Source organism: Podarcis raffonei, chromosome 2 (assembly GCF_027172205.1).
Source record: "Podarcis raffonei isolate rPodRaf1 chromosome 2, rPodRaf1.pri, whole genome shotgun sequence".
In the NCBI taxonomy this organism is placed as follows: Eukaryota; Metazoa; Chordata; class Lepidosauria; order Squamata; family Lacertidae; genus Podarcis; species Podarcis raffonei.
The window spans coordinates 107,593,266-107,611,356 of record NC_070603.1 but is presented as its reverse complement, the minus strand read 5'-3'; the positions used below and the strand labels follow the sequence as shown (position 1 = coordinate 107,611,356).

At 48.8% G+C, this 18,091-nt stretch overlaps 1 pseudogene; it reads left to right on the top strand.

The window, feature by feature from the left end:
* Positions 1-7,528: 7,528 nt before the first annotated feature.
* LOC128408963 (NADH dehydrogenase [ubiquinone] 1 alpha subcomplex subunit 3-like) lies at positions 7,529-7,827 on the top strand (annotated as a pseudogene).
* Positions 7,828-18,091: the final 10,264 nt, after the last annotated feature.

Sequence of the window (18,091 nt, the reverse complement as noted above, 5' to 3'; positions counted from 1 at the left end):
ACCCACACACAGGCCGGGACTCTCAATGGCGCCCCCCTGGAGGCTTCACCCAGGGCAAAAAACCTGGCTAGCCACACCCACCCTCAATAATAATAATAATAATAATAATAATAATAATAATAATAATAATTTATTTATACTCCACCCTTCCCGGTTCAGAAAACCGGGCTCAGGGCAGCTAACAACAAATTTAAAACACTTAATTGATGCAACAAAAAACAGCATAAAATACAGTATAAAACATGAATAACAATAAATTCAGAATTCAAAAAATCAATTTAGGGGGGAAATCCATCCAATAAACATTAGATGATCACCAGGGCTAGCTGGCTTACGCCTATTTGGGCCAGCGAGGAGACCAGGGGAGAATTAGCTGTGGGATACCAGAGTGGGTAATCTTCATAAAAAGGCTCTGCTATGAGAAACAGGAGGGACGCGGGTGGCGCTGTGGGTTAAGCCACAGAGCCTAGGATTTGTCGATCAGAAGGTCAGCGGTTCGAATCCCCGCGACGGGGTAAGCTCCCGTTGCTCGGTCCCTGCTCCTGCCAACCTAGCAGTTCGAAAGCACGTCAGAGTGCAAGTAGATAAATAGGTACTGCTCCGGCGGGAAGGTAAACGGCGTTTCCGTGGGCTGCTCTGGTTCGCCAGAAGTGACTTAGTCATGCTGGCCACATGACCCGGAAGCTGTACGCCAGCTCCCTCGGCCAATAAAGCGAGATGAGCACCGCAACCCCAGAGTCGTCTGCGACTGGACCTTTACCTTTACCTTTATGAGAAACAGGATGCTGGAGAAAACAGGCCTCTGGCCTGATCCAGCACTGCTCTTTTTCTATCCGTGTTATGACACCACACAGGTGGCTGGCTAGATGCTCACAAGCTGAACCTGAGTACAACAGGGCCATAGCACAGTGCTAGTGCGGCTGCAGATAGTCTTGGGTTCAGTCGCCTGTGGCATCTCCAGTTGGCACTGGGAGAGACCACTACCTGAAACCCCAGAGAGCTGCTGTCTGTCAGTGTAGACAATACTGAGCTACATGGACCAACGGCCTCAGTATCAGCTGCCTCCTGCATTCCTATGTAACAGGTGCTTGCCGATTCCCCTGTTGCTAATCCTTTAATGATGATTTTATCTCGCTCCTGGTTTTATTGTATTTGCAGTTGTTTTATTGGACTTTAATTGTTTTACTGCAGAGCTGCTTTGGGGTTTTCAGGGCTAAAAAGAAGCAGCATATAAATGCCTTCATAAATTTTAGAAACAAACAAAATTTCTCAGCTTCGCAGCCTGATAACCTGGTACATATAAAGGTAAAGGTAAAGGTACCCCTGCCCGTACGGTCCAGTCTTGACAGACACTAGGGTTGTGCGCTCATCTCACTCTATAGGCCGGGAGCCAGCGCTGTCCACAGACATTTCCGGGTCACGTGGCCAGCGGGACGAAGCTGCTCTGGCCAGCCAGCACCAGCGCAGCACACGGAAACGCCGTTTACCTTCCCGCTGGTAAGCCGTCCCTATTTATCTACTTGCACTTAAGGGTGCTTTCGAACTGCTAGGTTGGCAGGCGCTGGGACTGAACGACGGGAGCGCACCCCGCCGCCGGGATTCGAACCGCCAACCATGCGATCGGCAAGTCCTAGGCGCTGAGGTTTTACCCACAGCGCCACCCGCGTCCCATATACATATAGGTACATATAGTCTGGTACATATAGTCGGGTGTAAATGCCACTAATTTACACGAATGGGTCTTTCTTCTTTGAAGAAGCCACCTGATTCTCTGCGGGTTTCCTCTGAAGCAATTTCCCTTGTGGTCAAGGGGGTTTAATTCCAGGCTGCATTCCTGCGCTACTCTTGCTCAGAGTCCGCCCCATCGCAAAGAGTAAGACTTTAGTCCTGAGTAAAAGGTAAAGGGACCCCTGACCATTAGGTCCAGTCGTGGCCGACTCTGGGGTTGCGGCGCTCATCTCTTTATTCACCGAGGGAGCCGGCGTACAGCTTCTGGGTCATGTGGCCAGCATGACTAAGCCGCTTCTGGCGAACCAGAGCAGCACACGGAAACACCGTTTACCTTCCCGCCGGAGCGGTACCTATTTATCTACTTGCACTTTGACGTGCTTTCGAACTGCTAGGTGGGCAGGAGCAGGGACCGAGCAACGGGAGCTCACCCCGTCGTAGGGATTCGAACCGCCAACCTTCCGATAGGCAAGTCCTAGGCTCTGTGGTTTAACGCACAGCGCCACCCGCATCCCTTTAGTCCTGAGTAAAGGTGCATAATTGTTTATAATTGTTCATTAAATTGCCCTCAGGGGTGGTGTTTACAGCACGGGACACAAATATCAATAAATAACCCAAGAGCCGTTCAACATAAACACAGTTATACAAATACAACAATAATGATAATGCGAGATCCATAATAGAATACAGGTTCCCATAACAGCAATAGCCATAAAGAAACAGAGGAGAAAATCAACAGCAGAATATCTAAAACACAAACATCACACAAATATGGAGTCTTTTTACAGGTAATTCTTGGCCAGCTACAAAAAAGGACAGACACTCCCAGCTCACACCTGAGAGTTTTCCTCTCCTCTTCTCACTCTCTCAGCCTGGTAGATTTTCACTTCTGTGCCTCTCGCTCAGGGTCTTTCCACTATCTACCTGCCACTTTACATGTGGGTACAGTCCTTGGACTCCCAATAGTATCCCAGAAAAGGGGAGACATCAGAGGGTTAATGGCCTTTTTTTGTTGTTGGAAGGTTACAGCGCCTTCTGTGACTGCTTGATAAAACAAACTTGATACAGAAACTTGACTGCTTGATAAAACAATAAAACAATCATTAAGAACTTTCAGCAACAAAAAACAATCAAAAATTGAACTAAAAACAGATTAAAATGTGCCACAACCTACTAAATAGCTGGGTAGGCTCATCTAAATAAAAATGCTTTTAGCGGGTGCCGGGAAGAGTACAGTACTTAATCCATTCCAGAAGTCTGTTCCAAAACCAAGGCGAGCTTTCCCATAAAAAGTAATGCAAAATGAATTAATCCATTCCAGACTTTTAAAAGCAACCCCTAAAACAGCAATTTAACATGAAGTATATTATCTGACAAAAGCAATAATCAATGTACTGTCCTATTAAATAAATAAGACAGTATTGTAGATGATAAAAAATTAATTAAATTCTTTTCTTCCCTGCACTGATGATAGTCATGGTTTGGATGGGGGGCTTTTATCCATTTCCACAGTCACACAATCAATCAGTAGCTGAACTGGGTTCCACACAGTCACAAAAACAAATTAACTGAAAAATCCTCAAAAACAAAAAAGGCAAAACAAATAGCAAAAACAAAAGCGCCAAACTTAATCCATACCGGAAGTCCATTTGACTTCCAAAAATGTTCGAAAACCAAGGCACAGCTTCTGATTGGTGCAGGCAGCCTGGAAACAATAGCCGACAGCCGCATCAGACGTTCGGCTTCCACTTACAGTGGTACCTCGGGTTAAGTACTTAATTCGTTCCGGAGGTCCATTCTTAACCTGAAACTGTTCTTAACCTGAAGCACCACTTTAGCTAATGGGGCCTCCTGCTGCCGCCGCGCCGCTGGAGCCCGATTTCTGTTCTTATCCTGAAGCAAAATTCTTAATCTGAAGCACTATTTCTGGGTTAGCGGAGTCTGTAACCTGAAGCATATGGAACCTGAAGCGTACGTAACCCAAGGTACCACTGTACTTACTTCCGGGTTTTCAGAGTTTGAGAACCAAAGCATTTGAGAACCAAGGTGTTTGAGAACCAAGGTACCACTGTACAGTGACATCAATAGCCAGGGAGTTCCAGAGTGTAGGTTCAGCCACACTGACAGACTGAGTTCTTGCAAGTGCAGAGTAGTGCCGCAGTGCCAGTGCCGCAGATTGAAGTGGGTAGGGCAACCTCACAGCTAAAGTGGTCCCAAGTTGTTAAGGGTTTTAAATACTGATAGCTTGGCTCTGTAGCAAATCAGCAACCAACGCAGATCTCTGAGCGCAGGTGCTGACAGAGTCTCAGTACTGTCAGCAATAACCTTCCAAGCAGGGATGTGATAGGAACAATATTATAACACAAGTTGCATGTTGAAAAATGAGATGTAAAATTATGAAGAAAGGGCCTTTTCCCAGTCTCACCTTGTTGGCAGATTCTCTGCATTCTGCTATTTCTACATAAGAATATAATCTATTTTCCTGCAGAGGAGGGCAGGTTTTTTGCCCGGTGCACTGAAGAACTCATTATTTTCTTCCAGCTGAAATGTTTGGTGACATTCCATTGTAGGTGTGTATGCATATATATATATATACACACACACACACACACACACACACACACACACACATATATATATACACACAGTGGTACCTCGGGTTAAGAACATAATTCGTTCTGGAGGTCCCTTCTTAACCTGAAACTGTTCTTAACCTGAGGTACCACTTTAGCTAATGGGGCCTCCCGCTGCCCCCGGAGCACAATTTCTGTTCTCATGCTGAAGCAAAGTTCTTAACCCGAGGTAATATTTCTGGGTTAGAGGAGTCTGTAACCTGAAGCGTATGTAACCTGAAGCATATGTAACCCAAGGTACCACTGTGTGTGTGTGTGTGTGTGTGTGTGTGTGTGTGTATCAATTTAAACAGATTTCCAATGCAAACAAAATAATTTCCAGGTACTGTAAAATATTTTGATTTCCTGGGGAGGAGAGGGTGAGGGGGAAAAAATTCATGTCAGCTCTTTTCTCTGGTTTGTTTCATTTGTTTGTTCCACTAGGTCACCTCAGATCTTAAACAAGAAAACAATAAGCTCGACAACGTTCAGACCTGCATGATGAGAAGGAAAAGCACACCAGCAAAACCTGGTGCAAATTAAATTCAGAACAAGGTAATCAAAATGGTTATCGATGCTAAAGAGTGTTCTGCAAATCCAATCTCTGTTTCGCCACAGGAGGAATAAATAAAAAAAACCACCTGGAGGAGGCAGATCTATCACAAAGGAAGTTCGAAGGAATGTCGCTGGAGTAAGAAGCAGATTTGACACCGTCCCACACAAGGTGCAGACACCCTACCCGGTTCGCGGTCTCTCAGCCTTAGCCCTCCATCTGTTTGAGGGTAATCGCTGGGAACTAACGCAGAGAGGCTTTCTAAAGACTAATGTATTAAAAGTCAAATTTCCCTAAAGAGTAGCTGCGTGTTAGGATGGAATTGTAGTTCAGCGACGGAGTGCAGGCTTTGCACGCAAACCATTCCCGGGGGGGGCAGGGGGTGAATTTACAGTCTGTCGCTGATTTCGGGTGGGGTTTGATCACATATTAGCAAATTCAGGCTGGGCAATTGAAGGCCCCATCTGCATTATGCATTTAAAGCATAATCATGCCACTTTAAACAATCATGGCTCCAGTGCCAGATTTATGTATAAGCTGGGGGGGGGGGGCAAAAAAAATTAAAGGGAAATAAAACACCTGGATGTACATTTCTGAAATATAAGATAAAAAAACCAATAAAAACCTACATACAGCAACAGTGTTTTGTGTTGTGTAGGCTCCTATTTGTTATGTGCAAATGCCTTTAGATACCTATTAGGTCCATAAATTACCCCATAAAGGTAAAGGTAAAGGTACCCCTGCCCGTACGGGCCAGTCTTGACAGACTCTGGGGTTGTGCGCCCATCTCACTTAAGAGGCCAGGGGCCAGCGCTGTCCGGAGACACTTCCGGGTCACGTGGCCAGCGTGACAAGCTGCATCTGGCGAGCCAGAGCCGCACACGGAAACGCCGTTTACCTTCCCGCTAGAAAGCAGTCCCTATTTATCTACTTGCACCCGGAGGTGCTTTCGAACTGCTAGGTTGGCAGGCGCTGGGACCGAGCAACGGGAGCGCACCCTGCCGCGGGGATTCAAACCGCCGACCTTTCGATCGGCAAGCCCTAGGCGCTGAGGCTTTTACCCACAGCGCCACCCGCGTCCCCAAATTACCCTATAGCATATATTAAACACACAAAAAATATATGTTTTAAATTACCCTATAGCATATATTAAACACAAAAAAACAGTGCCAATTTGTTGACAAAGGACAGCTGGACATACAAAAGGGCCCCATTACCTTCAGTAGTTTAGGGCCTCATCAAACCTAAATCCGGCCCTGCATAGCTCGCTTCCCACCAAAGAATCCTGGGAATTATGGTTCATTATGGGCACCAAGAGTGGTTAGGGGTGCCCTATTCCCCTCACAGAGCTAGAATTCACACAGTTCCCTGGGAGGAGAGATGGACTGTGAAACCACTCCAGGAATTGCACACACGCTCCATCCTCCACCCCAGCAAGCAAGTGAAGCATTATCAAAGTACAGTGGTACCTCGGGTTAAGAACTTAATTTGTTCCGGAGGTCCGTTCTTAACCTGAAACTCTTCTTAACCTGAGGTACCACTTCAGCTAATGGGGCCTCCCGCTGCTGCCACGCGATTTCTGTTCTTGTTAAGTTGTGGGTGAACTTATCAGATGACACAGCGATTCTTCAAACAGCTCTTGTTTATTCACAGGCCAGAACAGAACTGAACTGAAGGGTTCAGCCAGCCTGCTTATACAGAGCTCCACTACAACGCAACTGTAACAAATTTCTGTAACTATCCAATCACTGAACATCACTTTCAATCCCTTATTTGCATATGTGGACCTGAGTGAAAACTATCTACAGTATCCCCCTGCTGGCCCAGGGTGAGAACTTCAGTACATAACAGTTCTCATCCTGAAGCAAAGTTCTTAACCTGAGGTACTATTTCTGGGTTAGCAGAGTCTGTAACCTGAAGTGTCTGTAACCCGAGGTACCACTGTACAAGGACTTTTCCTAGACAGGCATAAACTAGGGCCTGCCCACCAATGAGGCAAGGTGAGGCAGCGACCTGAGGCGGCAGGGTCCACAGAGGCAGCAGGTCCAAATGGAGATCTTTATTTCCCCCCTCCCCTTGTTCCTGATGTGGATCTTCATTCACCCCTTTCCCCCCAGCAGACAGGGAGAGCGGCATTTTGTGGTTCGCTCAGGTGCAGCCAGCAGTTCATTGTGAGATTAAACATTTTTAGGGAAGAGCCTGTTCTGGTCAGTTTGCTGGCATGCAGTTCCATTAGCCGTTGCAACGTAAGGTCAGGAATACAATGAGCAGTGGGTCAGGGGAAGCTTCCAGCGACATGTACTGATCCTTAAGGTAAGGTTAGGGATTCCTAATGCACACACACACACATGTTTTCATCTGAAATGCTGGAGAGTATGCCACTGGTCTCAGGGGTGGAGGAAGGGGGTGGTGGGGGCGGTATATCCCGGGTGTCATCACTGAGGGGGGGTGACATTTGATGCACCGCTCGCCCAGAACACCCACACCTACCCCAGGCCGGCAGGAGAAGGGGCGGAAGCTTGGGGGAAGCTTGGGAGTCGCAGTCTGGCGGCGTACCGTTGTCCCCCGCTCCAGGGTTGCTTCCGGGGGGGGGTAGCCTCCCCGAGCTGTCAAAAGTAAGAGGGATGGGCCTTTCAAGATGGCTGCGCTGAGCAAAATTATCCCATTTCTGAAAAATGCATGGGGAAAGGATCCAGTTGTCGTTCTCTTTTTCGGCATCGGTTTTATGGCTTTGGTGGCACCGTGGATCAGTCCCTTAACAAAATACAGTGCCATGGTGAACCAAGCTGTACCCTATATATATATATCCAGTTTCAGTTCGGGATGATGGCAATATGCCAGATATTACCTCCCACCCTTGTGATAATGAAGGACCAAATCTTGAATGGCTAAAGAACTTCTGAGACGGGCCCTTGTGATGAACAGGCCTAGAGAACCAACACTGAAGGGGCAAAATCTAAAGATTCATTAGCTGCCGCAAACAAAAGGTTTCCCAGAGATGCTTGCAAAAATGTACAAAAATAAACGGTTTTAAACCGTATTGCATTGCATTTTAAAAGAGTGCAAAAATGTTACTGGAATACGTGTGAATTTCTACGATCGTGCCAGAAGCCCAGCAACAGCCACAGACTTTGTATTGCAACCAGCAGTACAAAGGCCAGGATACCTTGCAGACTCCCTTCCCCAGACCGGACCAACCCACGCAGGAAAATCTTGCAAGCAGCTCCTGCTAGCCTTTCCAGGATGAGCGATTTGTCACGTGATAACAAAGTGGAAGAGGGCCTTCTTAAGGTTTTATGTGTGGTGCAGTGCAGGAACGAGGTTAGAGTGTTGGACGAGGACCCAGGAGACCAGGGTTCAAACCCCCACTCAGCCATGAAGCTCACTGGGGCTGCATCTACACAGCTATAAAAAAAAAAAGGCTCTGAAAAGGCTCTGGGGAAAAAACGTAAAGCTCACAACAGAAAATTTCATAGAGTTCTGATTTCAGCTCTACAGCGCCATCTGGTGTTACAGTGTTATAACACATTTATAACGTTTTATTTTTACTAATGTAGCTGATTCCAGGGTGACCTGTACTGAGTGTATCCCTGTACTGAGCCCTTTTTTGGGCCTGCGGTTCAGAACACCCCTCAATTCATGTTCTCTCTCCCCCCCAACCCCCCCATTTTTACAATCTTTTGAAAGAGGTGTGGTGCAAACTTCGTGTCTGTTGATATACAGTGGTGCCTCGCAAGACGAAATTAATTCGTTCCGCAAGTTTTTTCTTCTTGCGAGTTTTTCGTCTTGCGAAGCACGGTTTCCCATAGGAATGCATTGAAAATCAATTAATGCGTTCCTATGGAAACCGCCTTCAGACCAGGTCCGGGGACAGTCTGTCCCCCGACCTCTTCTGAAGGCGGGGGAGGGGACAAGGGCTTTTTTTCCCACCGCCAGCCTTCAGAAGGCTGTTCTGAAGGCTGGCGGTGGGAAGAAAAGCCCTTCTCCCCACCTCCCGCCCCGCAAGCTCCGGGGACAGGAGGGCTTTCCTCCCGACTGCCAGCATTTTAAAAGCCCCCAGGACAGTGGAGAAGTCTCCGTTGTCCCGGGGGCTTTTAAAATGCTGGCGGCGGCAGCGAAGGCTTCGCTGCCGCCCGCCAGCATTTTCAGATCGCCCCGGGACAGCGGAGAAGTCTCCGCTGTCCCGGGAAGGCAGGCGGGGGGGAGCAAAGACTTTTGCCCCCCGCTGGCCTTCAGAAGAGGTCCAGGACCTCTTGTGAAGGCCGGCGGTGGGCGAAAGTCTTTGCTCCCGATGGCCAGCATTTAAAAGAGGTCCCCGGGGATTTCCCTATGGGCTTTCTTCTTGCGAAGCAAGCCCATAGGGAAATTCGTCTTGCGAAACGACTCAAAAACGGAAAACTCTTTCGTCTTGCGAGTTGTTCGTCTTGCGAGGCACCACTGTACCGATATGCAGAGAATATATATTGGTATATAAGGGTGGCTAAGTCACTGTACTACTTCCTATTTTCCCTATTTCATTCACAGGCAAATGAAACCTGGCAAGGGGGAGCGTCCCAGCCCTGCAACATCCGTGGGCCTGCCCCAAGGGGGGTTGGCCTGAGAAAACACTCTCAGGGATATGCACATAGGTAGCAAGTGCTTGAGAAAGGCATGCTTGGTGCGCAACGAACTGCAAGTTCCAGCAGCATTCGCTTCAGAGCACAAGTGGTGTGGGACAGCGACAACACAGGGATGGCTTCACATGTGCAGCACGCCAAATAGGCCACTACGTCAAGCACCAAATGCACATTATCACGCTGTGTGTGCAGACCTTTGTTCTCCAAGTGCAGATCCTTGTTGTTTAGTCGCTTAGTCGTGTCCGACTCTTCGTGACCTCATGGACCAGAGCACGCCAGGCACTTCTGTCTTCCACTGCCTCCCGCAGTTTGGTCAAACTCATGCCGGTAGCTTCGAGAACACTGTCCAACCATCTCATCCTCTGTCGTCCCCTTCTCCTTGTGCCCTCCATCTTTCCCAGCATCAGGGTCTTTTCCCTGCAGGGAGTCTTCTCTTCTCATGAGGTGGCCAAAGTATCGGAGTCTCAGCTTCAGGATTTGTCCTTCCAGTGAGCACTCAGGGCTGATTTTCTTCAGAATGGATAGGTTTGATCTTCTTGCAGTCCATGGGACTCTCAAGAGTCTCCTCCAGCACCATAATTCAAAAGCATCAATTCTTCGGCGATCAGCCTTCTTTATGGTCCAGCTCTCACTTCCATACATCACTACTGGGAAAACCATAGGTTTAACTATACAGGCCTTTGTCGGCAAGGTGATGTTAATTTCGTGACTGCTGTCACCATCTGCAGTGATCATGGAGCCCAAGAAAGTAAAATCTCTCACTGCCTCCATTTCTTCCCTTCTATTTGCCAGGAGGTGATGGGACCAGTGGCCATGATCTTCGGGGTGTTTTTTTTATGTTGAGCTTCAGACCATATTTTGCACTCTCCTCTTTCACCCTCATTAAAAGGTTCTTTAATTCCTCCTCACTTTCTGCCATCAAGGTTGTGTCATCTGCATATTCATAGCTCCTGGTGGTGGTGAGAAATCAGGCTTCAACACCTTTGTGTTGTTGCTAGCAAATCGTCCAAGCCTGGAGAATGTGACCGTTTCTGCCGGGCTCAGCACGTTAGTCTGCAGCAGCACGAAATCCCATCCGATGTGAAACTCTGCGAGTGGCGTCCCTGCTCCTGTCTCCCAGTCACAAGGGCACGGAGGAAGATGCTCCCCCAGGGCCTCCTTAAAGGAACAGAGGCAGGGTGCTGAGGCACGTGGATCTGCTGGGACACATCTTTCCCACCAGCAAACACACACATGTGCACGCATGCGAGGCAGGCCCGGGGCGCTCTGCAGAGAAAGGCTCCGGCCTGTCAAGTCGGGCTGTTTGGGCTGAGATGATGGGATACAATGCTACAGGGGGCAGGGAGATGGGTTCAGTGAAGAGGAAGCAGACAGGCGAGACATGCACATCAAGAGAGGGAGGGAGGGAAATCTGTAGAGATACATTGTTGGCGCTGGAGAGGCAATGGAGCGTTCCTCCAAGGGTGAGGTCAAATTGCTATGTTAGCAGCACTGAAGTGACCAGCCTGGGAAGTGTGTATGGAGGTCCTGGGCTGCCCAGATGACAAAACACACACACACACCCCTCAGCCTGTGGTACAAAGGAAAGCAGAGCAAGAAGCTTGGCACCTGCTTGGCTGCAGGAGTTGCTGGAAGGAGACGAAGAAAGCACCATCCAAGTATCTTAGGGACTCGACTCCGGATTTCTGTAGGGTTGACTCCTTAGCCATTTCTTCTCCCAAAGATATCCAGGAAGGCTGCAAGGGTTTAACGGGGTAGGCAACCTAAGGCCCATGGGCCACAAGCGGCCCACGGGGGTCGTTTAACAGGCCCATGAGCGGCCCCCAAACCCAGCCGCCTGCTCAGCGAGTCCCCGTGCACTGCGCTAAACCTGCATATTGCCGCGCAGGGACTCGCTTCCGTGGCACCAAAAATCACATCTGCGCAGATGCCGGAAATCGCAATCCGGCCCACAGAGGTCTCTCCACTGGAGTGAGCCGGCCCAGGTGAGGTAAACCTTGCCGACCCCGGTTTAAACAGTCATGGCTTCCCCTCAAACAATACTGGGAACAGTGGTTTGTTAAGGGTGCCTCTATTCCCTTTTGAATTCCTAGAGAGGGTTAACAGTCAAAATCCCTCTTCCTAGGGATATCTGGGAATTGTAGCTCAGTGAGGGGAAGAAGAATCTCCTGACAACTCTCAGCACCCTTAAGAAATTACATTTCCTAGTCTTCTTCAGGGGAAGCCATTATTGTTTAAAGTGATATGATACTGCTTTAAATCTATAGTGCTTTCCAGAAGAGTCCTGGCTAGGGTTGATTAGAGTTGTAGCCCAAAATATCTAGAGAGGAACAGGTTAGCAAAGGTTGCCTTATGGCAAACAGATGACTTGTGGAACGACTGAGGTATTTGGGAATATATATGATAGGAAAATATCCAGGGGCTGCACATTTAAATTGCTGATGGAAATTAAGATGTGGTGGGGGCACTTGCAAGCTTTCTTCTATACCAGGGCAAACACTGATCCCTGTACATTTGATTCCTACAAACACACACACTCAAAATAAAGGAAATCATTCCAGAGTTTTCCTCCCCTGACATTCTCAGTCTGGTTTCTTCTTAGATGAGCGGATATTTCACGCTTCTGCATTTTGGAAATATTGGCTGAAACAGAAATGAATAATCATAAATCTATCCTGTGGAAAAGAAGACCAATATTGGTTGGTTTAAACATCCAGACACGTCTCCTGTAATTCCACTCCCGTTTCACCCAGCCCTGATCTCTTAGGGAGCAATCCCCACTAAAGACCTGCCAGCTGAGATACGACATAGGATTTGGTGGAAGCCCTACAACTTCCTGTGGGAAATCAGCTATGTTGCCATCATGTGGGTGAGCCCAGCAGGCAGGACTTCCAGGGAAAAGTCCATTCAGCAGAAAGACCAGGGGCTGGTGTGACTCCCCCTCCAGGAAAGACCACTTCGGCCACAGCTGGCTGGCCCATGGTGTCCAGGGGCTCAATTTCAGCACGTATGACTTGACTCTTTGCCACCAGCCTTTTCAACGCCGTGATAGCTGAGGGGAAAGTATCTCTATATATTGAGAAGAAATGGAGCCTGTCATTTCTCTGGCTTTATGATGGGCCGTTTGATTCCAGCATCACAGAGCTGCCCTTCCCTCTGCCGTAGTACGTGAAACATTGTCCATTGGTTGCCTCAGAGGCCCTGTGAAGAGATGTCTTTTTGTGTGTGTGTGTCCAGGCTTTCCTTGACCCACCACAGTAGGCCCTGTGTTCTGCTTTCATAATACAGTTCCATTGCTTGTTTTATGCCATACCACCATTTTTAATGGTACGTTTTATTGTGTTTATGCTGTATTTTTGTGTAGCGCTTAGAGGTCTTTCAACACGAAGCAGTTTAGGTATGCTTTCGGTTAATTCATCGGTCCTCTCAGTCCTTTAAAACCCAACTCTCCTTGACTCTTCTTATCAACCAGGTTCAGTTCCGCCATTACGGGCAGGCCTCAACTCACCACACTGCCTTCCCCTCTTAGGCCTGAGTGAGCCATTTGTGTCTTCAAAGCGCTTTCTCTCTCTCTCTCTCTCTCTCTCTCTCTCTCTCTCTCTCTCTCATTCTCTGCATGCATCTCTTCTTCCTCCACAGGCACATCATTCCTCGCGAGGACATTTCTGTCTCCTTCGGTTTCCTGCTAGCCCTGCGCACCATCTGCTCCTGACTCCTACAGCTTTCACTCCACCTGGACTCTGCTCCTCCAGGTCTAACCGCAGAGAAGTCTCCACCAAGATTAATGGTTGCTCTGGAAACTGCCGCGTTATTTTTGTCCTAATGCGAGGAGTGGTGTGTGTGTGCGTCTGCTCCACACCCTTGGTGACCACAAACGCCCCATTTAATAAACCAGAAAGGGAGGTGTGATGGCCTCATCCTGTTTCACACCCATTGTGATGATCACTGCTGCGTCAGAAGCACTGACCCCACTGCGATATGACAATGTGCCTCTGCGGAGGGAAGACAATCCTATCCCAAATGTTGAGCAGCTGCACACCAGACACTTTCTCCCCTGCCTTGCTCCTGTGGATGATGTGGCACTTAACCTGCTCCACGCATTTCAAAGGCTGTCTTTGGGAGATGGGCAATTTCCACCCCTCCTGGGGCTCAAGACTCCCCACATTAAAATTAATGAGCCTCTCCTTTTCATCTCAGCCCATCCAGAGCTTCCTGCTCCAGCATCTTGAGCTAATGGCAGGAGTCGTTAAAGCCTAAGTACCTTATTCACCCGTTGAATTTGTCTTTCTGGTTCTTTGTCATTCTGGGCTTTTTCTCTGTGCAGAGAAACAGAACCAGATTAATGATGAATTACCTGGTCCTCTGGAATTCGGGAAGTGGATGCACACACACACACACACACACACACACACACACGGGTGCGCGCAGGAACAGACACACACACAAACATGGCAGTTTTGATGTTATAGATATGAGAAGTGCACCTTTCATAGAATTGTATGGTTGAAAGGGGCCCGAGGATCATCTAGTCCAACCCCTGCAATACATTGTTACGTTTCCAACTTCCCATCATCGGATACGAAATGAGTGCTAGGAACTTGCCCTTCTTCAAAAGAGGAAGCTGAGGATCCTGGGATGCTTGAGTTCCGGTATTCACAACCCTGTTTTGTAACACCACAGGTTACAAGACGTGGGTGGTGCTGTGGGTTAAACCACAGAGCCTAGGGCTTGCCAATCAGAAGGTCAGAGGTTCAAATCCCCGCAACGGAGTGAGCTCCCATTGCTCAGTCCCTGCTCCTGCCCACCTAGCAGTTCGAAAGCACATCAAAGTGCAAGTAGATGAATAGGTACCACTTCGGTGGGAAGGTAAACGGTGTTTCCGTGCGCTGCTCTGGTTCGCCAGAAACGGCTTAGTCATGCTGGCCACATGACCCGGAAGCTGTATGCAGGCTCCCTCGGCCAGTAAAGCAAGATGAGCGCCGCAACCCCAGAGTCATCCGCAACTGGACCTAATGGTCAGGGGTCCCTTTTAACACCGCCTTGTAGGAAAATCTTGTTCTCTCTAAGCAGCCTACCCAACTCTCTCCTATGCCCTGGCCTCTCTCCTTATAAGCCAGTTTGCAACAACCCCCAGATGTTTTTGGACTACAACTCCCATCAACCCCAGGCAGCTGTGCCGATCTATTCCTTATTTGTTTTATGCATTGCATTTATAGCACTCCTTTTCCTCCAAGGAGCGCACATGGTTCTCCCCAGTGCTTTCCCCCCTAGAAAAATAGGTGTTGTTGTGGTAAATGTCACGCTTTTTAACAGAAAAATTTTTTCCTTCCAGTAGCACCTTAAAGACCAACTAAGTTAGTTCTTGGTATGAGCTTTCGTGTGCATGCACACTTCTTCAGATACGGCATCTGAAGAAGTGTGCATGCACACGAAAGCTCATACCAAGAACTAACTTAGTTGGTCTTTAAGGTGCTACTGGAAGGAAAAAAAATTTTTGTTTTGACTATGGCAGACCAACACGGCTACACTTTTTAACGACAATGAAAAGAGGTGCCAGTACTGCTTGCTGTCGAGTACCGCCTGGGGGGGGTGGAAACCACTGGTTCTCCCGCTCCTCATTGAATCCCCACAGCAAACCTGTGAGGGAGAATAATCTGAGGGGCAGTCACTGTCCCAAGCTCACCTGGTGAGCATCACGGCTAGGTGGGGATTTGAACCCTGGTCCAACACTCTAACCACTGCACCACACTGCCTCTGACAACTTTTCAATGAGAATGCATTGCAGGGGGTTGGACTGGATGGCCCTTGGGGTCCCTTCCAACTCGGTGATTCTATGAGATTCACCATCCCAAACACCCAGAGGGAAGTGTGGGAGAAGGCTGAAGCAACCTTAACAGAAGCAGGTGTCAACAAGAACAAACTTGCCCTGAAATGAAACCAAAGAAACGAGGCAGCAAAGGAAAAAGGTTCAGTCCTTCATGGAGAGACTCAGAAGCGGGCATTTCTCTTCTCATTTATTTTATCGCTGTGGCAGCCCTCTGGGGCGCCTCGGTTGATTCTCCTGGAATCCGGGCGGACATGTCCCGGTGTCACCGCACCGCTTCCGAAAGCAGCGCACGGAAGCCTCCGGAGCAGAAGACCCAGCTAAATGCTCAGGCTCAATTATTAATTAGGCGATTAGCATTCTCCCTCTATGCTCCACTTCCTCCTTAACTGGAAACCTGCCCTTCCCATCGGATCGCGCAACCAACTTCTCGTCCTGGGCGGCACTCATTTGTTAAGAAGGCGGCTTGCCCCCTTGGCTCGGCACAAGAGACGCTCTTGTCAATTGCTTGCCAAGTAGCAGGAGGGCCATAGCCAAGGGGCGTTGCAGGCAGAAGATGCCAGGATCAATCCCTGCCAGCTCTGAGTACGGCTGGGAGAGATCCCTGCCTGCAATTCTGGAGAGCCAGTGCCAGTCAGGGTCAACAGTACTGAGCGAGACCAGTGACTTGGCTCAATATAAGACAGCTTCCGAGGGACATGGGTGGCGCTGTGGGTTAAACCACAGAGCCTTGGACTTGCCGATCACAAGGTTGGCAGTTCGAATCCCTGCGACGGGGTGAGCTCCTGTTGCTCGGTCCCTGCTCCTGCCAACCTAGCAGTTCGAAAGCACGTCAAAGTGCAAGTAGATCAATAGGTACCGCTCTGGCAGGAAGGTAAACGGCGTTTCCGTGGGCTGCTCTGGTTCGCCAGAAGCGGCTTAGTCATGCTGGCCACATGACCTGGAAGCTGTACGCCGGCTCCCTCGGTCAATAAAGCGAGATGAGCTCCGCAACCCCAGAGTCGGCCACGACTGGACCTAATGGTCAGGGTCCCTTTACCTTTACCTTAAGACAGCTTCCTACAGGTTCCATATCACCTCGAGGAGGAAACTGGTGGGTTTTGTTTGCTTGTCTAGAAGATAAGTGATGGGAAAGGTTTGCTGAGTCCAGATGTGCCCAGCTGCTGTCAAAGGCACAAGAAGGGGGCTTGTAAACAAAGAGAGGGGTCCTATTAACTGCACAGGTGCTCTAAGAACACATTGGGATGCCTTGATCTCACACCAGTGCTTTGAGGGTCACTAGGTGGCCTTAGACAAACCATTTTCTCCGAGTCTCAGCCTCCATCTGAAATATGGGGATAGCAATACTGACCTGCTTTACAGGGTCGTTGTAAGGATTACTATTGTAAGGACCGCATGGCAGGGTTTGGAATAGATGACACCTTTTGGTCCCCTCCAGCTCCACAACTCTACAATTCGATGACTGCAGAAGGTGCAACTATGCATATGCATATTGGTGCCAATGACATACAAACCATTAGTTTGCAGAGAGGTTTCCAACAATGGGGGGACGTGGGTGGCGCTGTGGTTTAAACCACTGTGCCACTTGGACTTGCCGATCAGAAGGTCGGCGGTTCGAATCCCCACAACGGGGTGAGCGCCCGTTGTTCAGTCCCTGCTCCTGCCAACCTAGCAGTTCGATAGCACGCAGTGCAAGTAGATAAATAGGTACTGCTCCAGTGGGAAGGTAAACGGTGTTTCTGTGCGCTGCTCTGGCTTTGCCAGAAGTGGCTTAGTCATGCTGGCCACATGACCTGGAAAATCTGTCTGTGGAAGCAGACAAACGCCAGCTCCCTCAGCCTGTAAAGCGAGATGAGCGCCACAACCCCAGAGTCGTTCGCAACTGCACTTAACTGTCAGGGGTCCCTTTACCTTTTCCAACAATGGGAGTGAGTTCGAATCCTGATGGATCGGCTGCATGATCAAGTTCCCTGGGGAAACTCAGCCGTGCGTCCAGTCTCTGCAGAAAGCTGCTTTGCCACCTTGGTGCTTCGCAGAGCATAGGGCCGGCAAAGCCCCCTGTGCTATGGTTCCCAAGCGCCTGAAAACCATCTGGCACTTGGGTAAAGCTGCGCAAGGGACTTGGACGAGCAGGTGGGACAACCCGCCTGTCAGTTCAGGTGATGGACAGGCAGACCTGTCAGAGTTGGATAAGGATCAGTGGGGTAGGGACGGGCATTGGCCAAAAAAGGTTCCCCCCTCCCCTCCTGGGGGAAGCCCAGGGTCCACTGTGCTTGCTGAGCGAGCTGCCATTTCTCAGCCTGACCTAATTCATAGGGTTGTTGCAATGTTAAAAGTGCAGGATGGTAAACACCACCCTTTGGAGGAAAGTAGGGCTAAAAATAAATGCAGGAACCATTCTGCCCATTGAAAAACTAAATTATAGGATATCAGGGGGAGAGAAGAACCTGTCCGAGGTACCATTTCATTATGCATCACTGAGGCGGCATTAGCCTTTGCAGACTGTGAGCATAAAGATGGTTATTCAAGTGCTCTAAAAATACATGAGAAATATGACAGGTGGACCATTCGACACGTTTCACATTGTTGTTGTTTTTTCTCCAAGTAAGAGAGTGATTATAAACTGCCCCCTTAGTCACTAGTGTTATTCCTTTGTTCCATCAACCCTGGAACTAATTTGTGGAGGATGGGGAAGCTGGGAAAATGTGGGCTGGATGAGGCAACTGTTAGGTGGATTTGTAGATAGCTGGTTGACTGA